Here is an 8,344-nt window from a genome sequence, read left to right as displayed (position 1 = left end):
AATACTGACTGAACTGTCCTGGGGCACAGGAAGAACATACGTTAATTCTTAAAATGAGAAACATTATCCAATTTAATAAAATACCCACAAAAGTTAGCCATGTAAGTTGGCATGGGATGTGGCCCAACGCAACTTAACACAATAGACTTTAAATGCATAAAAGTGGTTCAGAGTTGTATCATCTGAAGCTGGCAAAAGTATATTTTAACTCAATATTAAGATGATGATTTCCAACACTAAATTATCCAAAAGAACAGTTCAAATGTGTCCAATATCTACCTTGACAGAAGTCATGTTCATGGTACTCTGGTCTGCCTATCATCTAGATTAGTTTCCTGGTGAAAATGTGGAAGTAATGCCAAATTGAGAGAGAATATCTAAAGTTGTTAGGCTACACCTGAGAGCAAACTCCCGAAAATGTAAAAATGTTGAGCCTCCTACTGTACTCACCAGACATGACTGGAAACACATCTCTGAATACTCAAGAACAAATAGGGGTAGACCTTCAAAGGGTGTGCTCTTTTGATGTACTGCTACGTCTAAAAATCACAAAACAAAAGAAACCAATAGTTTATTAGTTAGAGTAGTGAACATCAGTGTTGTCAGTGTTCATCAAGCTTGTCCAGGAGGTCTTCTATCCCTTGAAAAACGGTGTTAAGATAAGATAAGATATTCCTTTATTAGTCCCACAATGGGGTAATTTGCATTGTCACAGCAGCAAGTAGACAGTAATAGAATATAAGAGCAGCAATAAGAAAAAGAATAGAGAACAATAAATACTAAGAACAAAAAAAAAACACAAAAAAAACAAACTATAAAATAGTCGTGACATTATTATGGAGTTAGATTTGTTTCATAATGACGTGTGTGTGCAGATCGACAATCTGTTTGTAAATGTGTAATCTGTTAATATAAACACTTTCCACAAATACAAAAAAAAGATTTGTATACTCACAAAAATATTTTGCAAATATAAAACGGATCTGCAAATACACAAACAAATTCCACAAATAAAAAAAACCATCTGTGAATACATTAAATTAATTTACAAATAAATGAAAAGCATTTGTGAATATCTTCCTAACATTTACAACTTTCAAACAGGCATTTGTGAACTCGGTTTTTATTTGTGAATCGAAAAAACATTTGTGGATCTTAGTTCTACGCTTGTGGATTTGCTTTTTACACACACAGAGTTTTGAAACAAACTTTCCGCTGGTCCAAACGAAAATCCACTCGTATCACTCGGCCATTTTCGGATAGCAAGTGATCGCCTACTGGTGACGTCATTTCCGCATTTCAAAGTAAGAGCACGCAATCTTTCTATGAGATCTATTTTTTTTTTTTTTTTTTTTAATAATCAGCGTAAAGTGACGTGCATTCATGGTTTCATGTTAATGTCATACAGTGATTATTAGTGTGTGTTTATTTGTTCTATGTATATTATCTAGCACACACTTTCGTATACATTTTTGTTTGAGTATGAAAGGCACCAGGATGCTTGTGTGCGACGTTCAGCTCTCTAAAGCAGTGGCTTGGCTGCTTCTTCAGTTAGCAGTTATCAGCCACCTCATCCTTTATATTTTTCATTTATTCTTTCAGATGGGTAAAAGTCACAAAGCACTTCACATCTTATTAGTAGTGTTCAATCACTTAATTACTTATCGCTGATTTTTTTTTTTTTTAAAAAGCTCATAGAAAGATTGCGTGCTCTTACTTTGAAATGCGGAAATGACGTCACCAGTAGGCGATCACTTGCTATCCGAAAATGGCAGAGTGATACGAGTGGATTTTCGTTTGGACCGGCAGAAAGTTTGTTTCAAAACTCTGTGTGTGTAAAAAGCAAATCCACAAGCGTAGAACTGACATCCACAAATGTTTTTTCGATTCACAAATAAAAACTGAGTTCACAAATGACTGTTTGAAAGTTGTAAATGTTAGGAAGATATTCACAAATGCTTTTCATTTATTTGTAAATTAATTTTATGAAACAAATCTAACTCCATACATTATTTACATTATTTACAAGATTTACAAGAGTAATATTGGTATTGAGTGGTAATATACCAGATATTCTTATTGCACCGATTAAAGTGAAATAAATATATATGTATATTATATGAATATTGCACACAATTGAAATTATTAGTGTTGTCCGTATACATTAGGGTTACTATACTTTATACGTTAGGGTTATTATAGGTGATTGACCTCTCCTCACTATGGCTTTTCTAAGGAAACCCTACCCTCATCACCAACTTTTTCCCTTCCTCTTTTCTTGTTTACATTGACCTCATTGCCGTTTGAATGACGCAGCTTTGACCAGTAGTTGCCAAGTTTTTACTTAATGCTTGTTTTCAAGCCATGATATCCTGTGCCAGTGCCTAGCTCCTTAAGGCGTGAATGTTTACGAACAAGTTCAGAGGCAACAGATTCAATTTGAGGTTTGTCAAAGCCAGTGTGATCTTGTCTACAATTTCTATCTTCATATCCCTTGTTACAGCGACACCTTTCCCCATCTTCTCAGATATCTAGTTACACTTACAGACCTTCAAGTCAACATCATGGAGAAATGGAGGGGGAAATGTATGCGTTGGACTGTGTTTCTGATTGATCAAATGCTAATATATTTTGATCCCACAGAACGTGCAAGATGGCCTGTTCTGCTGGATACTTTGTCCAGGAAGTTACAAAGTGCATTGTCAAATTCAGGGCCTTCACACTGTAGGTAGAATCCACCTTCAAGCTGAAGCTTCTCTTGTAGTTCATTTTGCTGATGCTCTACAGATTCTAGTGGTTGAATAAACTAGACTTTCTTGATGAGTCTTGGGGTTCTCTGTACTTGCTTTAACAAAGCCTGTGACAATAAGGAAAAATAAAAAGGCATCCTTCAATCTCCAGGCCAGAATTCATCCCTGAAACTCAGTTTTGGAGCGTAAGCTACCCTACTACTACTTCTGCACATATGTCACTTGATGACTTTAAATTTTCTCCATAGACTATAATCACAGTAAAAATGCTTGAGGAACCAGATGCGACGGACCATGCCAGGCTCTATTGTCATAATTCACTAGCAGGGCTTCCCTCAGCAATTCGCGCAAATGTGCAATCATCATCATCATCATCATCATTAGGCTTGACCGCAGTACACATCAGACTGACAAATCTGGATACATTGGCTTTTTTAGCGTCCGTGCCTGCTTTTGGTGGAAAACACAGTCACCATTCTAATTGATTGTCATTGTACTTCGTTTGTATAAAAACTGTTGTTGAGCACTTATTGTTTGGAACATTTGTTTTGTTAGTGCATCTTGTAAGTCAAGCATTTGCGCGTTGGTGCCACTGAAAAGTTAGGTTTCATGTATGCCTCCCCGTTCAGCTGCAGAATATTTCCCTATTCCCCTACCTGAACATTTGATATTACCCTTATGATTCTCCAAGTGACCTAAAACTAAGAGGTAATTTCTATTTTTGGGACTTAATAGTCTTTGGCATAATCTATATTTGTTTGTTTTGTCCTAACGTTATAGCTTATGAACAAATGCTGTCTAATAACAATTTGCCACCCAAGTGGTTTTTCCCTCAAAAGAGACATGGCCAATCACAAATCAGTGCGTTTGATGCGTTGCCAGTCTGATGTATAGGGTAAAATGAGTTCCTCTCGAATTCAGCCACCACCACTTTGTTCCATTTTTTAACTTCATATTCCATTCAATTCAATTTAATGAGGGAATTTTAAGTAAACAATAAAAGAGCTACAGTCTACACTTATTGGGGATTGTCACCCATTTTAAGAATTCACACGATCTTCCTGTGCCCCAGGACAGTTTAGTCAATATTTCTGAACATGCACCGCTCTCTCCAAAAGCAAGAAATCAGAGAGAGAACCCGATGATCACTGACCTTACCAGGATGTGAAATTTGGGGCTGCTCCATAGACAATGAATGGGGCTCTAACTTTGTTAGGCTATAAAATGTTTGTGTGAGCTCTTACACCCAAATGAGGTATATATTCTAGAAATGCTGGAAGGACTGAAACAGAATTCAAACCTCACCTCACCTTGGGATTAACAGCTCACACAAACATTTTATGGCCTCATAAAGCCAGAGCCCAATTCATTGTCTATGAAGCAAAGTATAAAAAAGTTGTCAAAACATCAATGTGTTCCAGTTGGAATACTAATACTAGCTGACCAAATGCTTGCAATTGAAATGATACAGAGATTGGGTTTACATCCCTTACAAGTCCTTTCAATGCAACAGTCACACTCACACCCTTCCTGTGTATAAAGCCAGTCAGTGATAATCATTTAAAGCCTCTAGATCAAGGATTTCTATGTCTGCGCAGCTGGTTTCAACAAGTTTGTAAGACCTGTGATGTTCCATAAATGAGATGAGATCTTTCCAGGGACAAATGGTACTTTGTCAAGATTAATCATAATGCTAAGTACCCTATATAAGTATGACAGTCCACTGCATTGACCAGCAGATATGTCCCATACAAATGATTATCTTTGGCAAGGTGCAGATATTGTCTTTCAATTGCATCCTCAGTGATTCTCCCATTGATGATTTCAACAATGTCAACACTGACAATGTATGTGTCTTGATTTGAACAGATGTTGGTCATTGAGGTGGTATGCCATCATTTGCTGATGTTTCAAAAAGAGGGTAAGAAGCACAACTTTGAAATTACACCACTGTTTTGATGAAGCTATGCTTAAACTCATTGTCTCATTACCCATAATTCCACTGAAGGTTCAAAGCAGCATGTCATATGTGGATATTGTTTTATAAAGAAATTCGGCCACAAGTTAAAGTGAGGAAAATTGCCAATAGGCAGCTTTACAGAGTCAGATATTTTACTCTACCAGTAACTCAGCATTCCCTCTAATAATTGGTTGGAGACAACAATCTCAACAATCTCTTTAAGGTACATCATAAGTCCCACGAAGGCTCCTGTTCTAGTATACTGCTGCCAATCAGACGAGGGATCATAATAGTGCCCAATCTTTGTGTCCACTGCCACCAATACTTCCCTTTACAAAGTTTGCTTTTTGAAAGCCTACATGGCTGTGAGTCCCAAGGTTATATGCACAGACACTGAATACCCTTTACAAACATACCTAGAACCTCAGAACACCCCATCTTGTTCCAGAGACCTTACATCCTTAATCAGCGCATAAAAAATCATACCAAAACAATTTCACATTAGTACTATTTCCAAGAATAACCAGCTGAGTTAAGGGTATATTGGAGTGAAACTTCCCTGGTAAATTGAGAGCAAACCAATACACAGCAGTGATTTTATGATTTCTTTTCTTCATTTCCCCAAGGGATTACATACTTCAAATTCGTCAATGTACAGCCTTATAGATATACCTGTGTCTTGCTCCCCCAAAAGCTTATTGTTCTTGAAGTACTGACTGTCTTGAAGGAATATTGGCAAGGTAAATGTTCTTGATTGAATACTACCTTATCTAAAAAATATGCAAAAAAAAATTATTGAAAAGTAAAGAAAACAATGTTAAAAAGATATTCAGTTGGTTCAACTACAGGAAAGTGCTTCTTGAATTTTAAATTCCTGTGATCAGTGGACAATGCACCCTTTGCATCAGTAGTTGAAATTAGTGGATTCATTTTAAATATATCTTCAAAAATAAGTAAGTATCTATCTCAATATTATATTTTACAAGCATCTCTTTGATTGTTAAATTTTGGAAGAGTGACGAATATCATAATATTCTGCACCTATTTTCTGGATTGCACAAACATGTAACACTGTTTGCCTGCACAGAAAAAGAAATGCAAGTTTGTATTCCAGTTCTCAACATCTACATCCTCTATTCTGCCCTACATTTTCACATGACTCTGTACTGAGTCTCTTGATTTGATTGATATAATGGATTGGCTTGATAGAAAGGATAAGTTTGTCATTGTTAGACATCTTGGATTATTTAGCCATGCACAATGCTAAACAGACATCACATCATTTGCTGTAATAGTAAACAAGCAAACATTAGTTGTAAACTGGCAGCTAATGTTAGTCCACAACAAAGTGGGCAACTGATTGACATGGCTTTAAATGAATATAATAGACATATCATACAGAGCAGAGAACTTAAAAAGAACTTACAACTTAAAAACGGAACTTAAACTGGTCACAATGGAATGTAAATAACAAAATTACAAACCACTTCATTATGTTATGCTCCTTAACCACTAATGCTAGCTAGCTTGCTAATGTAGCAATAATATGATTTTTTTTATAAACATGCAAATTATATAAAATGTTAAACCTATAATTACATGAAGATTACATCTAGATTTCAAATTCTGTTTAGAAAATTGGGGTGTGACTGAAATATGTGTATCTTGCCAACAGTAATGTTGCAGTGACCCCAACTTTTCACAAAAAAATGTAATATGGTTAGTTAGAGCAAATAATTTGATCATTTATATTTTTCTCCAGCTTACTCAAAAATCACATTAAGGCCACCAATTTCAATTTTTTTTTTCTCCAAGTTTTTATATTGTAGCTTGCTTTTGCAATTTATAAAGATACTTGTTGGATGAACGTCATATGGTTTTAGCAACAATTTTGTTCTTGTAATCGTTATTTGGTAAAAGATGAGATGTGTTTTGCTTATTTAATATGGTCTTTTCTTTCTCTCTTTGTCCCTGTCTCTGTCTTCCTCTCTCTCTCTCAATCTAGCTCCCAGTCCCTTCCCAGCATGGACCTTGTATTTATTACCCTCTAAGTAATCACTTTGCTTTCTCTTTTGATAGACTGTTATTGCTCTAACTAGCCGAGGTCCCTATAGGTATTTGGACGCTTTCCAGTTTTATTAGACAAAGGCCTCATTATTCAAGGCCAGCATTAGACTACCATTAGATCCATTTGCCCCCTAGTCACATGTATCCAGTTGCAGCCTATTCATATTATAGCCCCTGCACACTTAGTATTTACAACACAAACAAACTCATTCCCTCTTGTCAAAGTTAGATGATATTGAGAAAGCAACTTTGATAATTTGAGAGAGGTAGCTTTGAAGTTGTGTCTTCCCCTCTCCACTTTACAATAATAAACTTACACCACATGTTTTAGGGCATTATGTTGTCATCATCAATATCTAGTAACTTCATTTAAAAAAAAGTCAAACTAAAATTTGAATTCACACTTTTTGTGTTATGTAATATTAAGCTATGATTATACTGAAGCTATTGTGCATATTTTTCCAGTTTATGAAAAAGGGTTTTTGGATGTATTTGTGGAAAGCATCTAAGCTTCAAGCATCTGGGTTGGCATTTCCAATGGCAGCTGTTGACTGACATTTTAGAGCCAGAGTTGGCTGTAGACATGCTGTGAAGCGCTATTGACTGGAGCATGTCAAAGCCCTGTATAGTTTATGAACGTTGATACATACAGTCATATTTCCTCCCTTTTTTCAGCAAGTCCACATGGGGATTTAGTGATTTAAACTATCTCTGCCCCTTTACAGCTTTTAACATTTTGAAAGACCCATTGCACATCATGTTTTGTATTCTAATCTGAAAGTGAAAGTTTCCAAGCTAGGCTAAATAGCTTCTACTTTCGCTTGTTAACATTAGCACTGATTTTCACTAAATGGCGTAGTCATTCTGGACATGTTATATCAACAACTGTTGAGTCATTAACAATTTCTGCACACCTTGGTGTTTGTCACACATTTTATGAAGGAGAAGGGTCTGGCTAGCATTAGCTGTCTCTCTTTTAGGGTTCACTGTGGTGATGACAAATGACCAGGCTGCCAAAACTCACAGCAACATGTCATCCTGTAACCTCAGCACTCTCTGCGTTAATTGCTGATTCCAATTGTGACATAAAATAATGCAAGGATTCACAGAAACGTGCAGAAATTTAATGATGAAACTAGGCAACGGCTAACACTGGCTGTCCAGGAGATGGTTAATGACTGTGCAGCCATTGTAATTTCAATGATATTATAAACTATTTTAGTGTCAATCCAACAGATTATGAGTACTAAAATTGGAGTGGAAACCCCTGCAGAGCACCTATGAGCAACATTGGAGGTAGTGCAATCACTGCAGAAAAAACTAAATCAAACTTAAATTCCTTTCAACAGTTTTGACCAAATATTTGTATATTTGGTAAAAACTTTGCAAAATCCTTAGTCCACCACCATCATACAAACAGAAAATATAGGAACTATGTACACAAAATTCAACATTAATTATTAAATATTATTATTAATTAAGGTTCCATTCCATTTAGGTTTAAGAGAGCCAGGTTCCTGCTATTGCTCAAGTGTAAGGGGAGGCCACACTAAATATCTGCCACTTT

Source organism: Scomber scombrus, chromosome 2 (genome assembly GCF_963691925.1).
Source record: "Scomber scombrus chromosome 2, fScoSco1.1, whole genome shotgun sequence".
NCBI lineage: Eukaryota > Metazoa > Chordata > Actinopteri > Scombriformes > Scombridae > Scomber > Scomber scombrus.
The sequence above is the reverse complement of the archived record's forward strand: the minus strand, read 5'-3'. Positions refer to the sequence as shown.